This window comes from Calidris pugnax, unplaced genomic scaffold (assembly GCF_001431845.1).
Source record: "Calidris pugnax isolate Ruff unplaced genomic scaffold, ASM143184v1 scaffold380, whole genome shotgun sequence".
NCBI classification, from domain to species: Eukaryota; Metazoa; Chordata; class Aves; order Charadriiformes; family Scolopacidae; genus Calidris; species Calidris pugnax.
The window spans coordinates 6,534-7,135 of NW_015091089.1; the positions used below are offsets into that span (position 1 = coordinate 6,534).

The 602-nt window shown below is 68.4% G+C and overlaps 1 protein-coding gene across 1 annotated transcript in view; it reads right to left on the minus strand.

Annotated features, from left to right (window-relative positions):
* LOC106897290 (cell adhesion molecule 4-like) overlaps positions 1-602 on the minus strand; it is a gene marked incomplete at its 3' end in the record, with an annotated part of 38,472 nt that overhangs the window by 6,502 nt on the left and 31,368 nt on the right. The window lies entirely within an intron of this gene.

The window sequence follows — 602 nt, forward strand, 5'->3', positions numbered from 1 at the left end:
TGGGCAGGAGGATTGGGGGGGGATGTGGGGCAGGAGGGGTGAGGGGGGGATGTGGGGCAGGATCCCCCCCACCATGGTGTAGGGAACCCATCCCTGAACCCCACCACCGGCTCTGCCCCACACTTGGGGGGCAGCTATGGGGCAGAACAGGGGTCACTGTGGGTCGCTATGGGGCAGAACAGTCCTTGAGGGACAGGGTAGAGCCCTCCCTTTGCCAGAGAGGAGCAGGGGACAGGGATGAAGGGAGGTGACACGTGGGTGGGTGACCCTGGGGGAGACCGTGGGTCGCCGTGGGTCACTATGGGGCAGAGCAGGGGTCACTATGGGGCAGAACAGAGGCTGAGGGACAGGGCAGAGCCCCTCCTTTGCCACAGAAGACCAGGGGACAGGGATGAAGCGTGGAGACAGGGGGCTGGGTGACCGCGGGGGAGGCCGTGGGGTGGCCGTGGGTCGCTATGGGGCGGCCGTGGGTCGCTATTGGGGCAGCTGTGGGGCAGCCATGGGTCGCTATGGGGCGGCCGTGGGTCGCTATGGGGCAGCCGTGGGTCGCTATGGGGCGGCCGTGGGTCACCGTGGGTCGCTATGGGGCGGCCGTGGGTCGC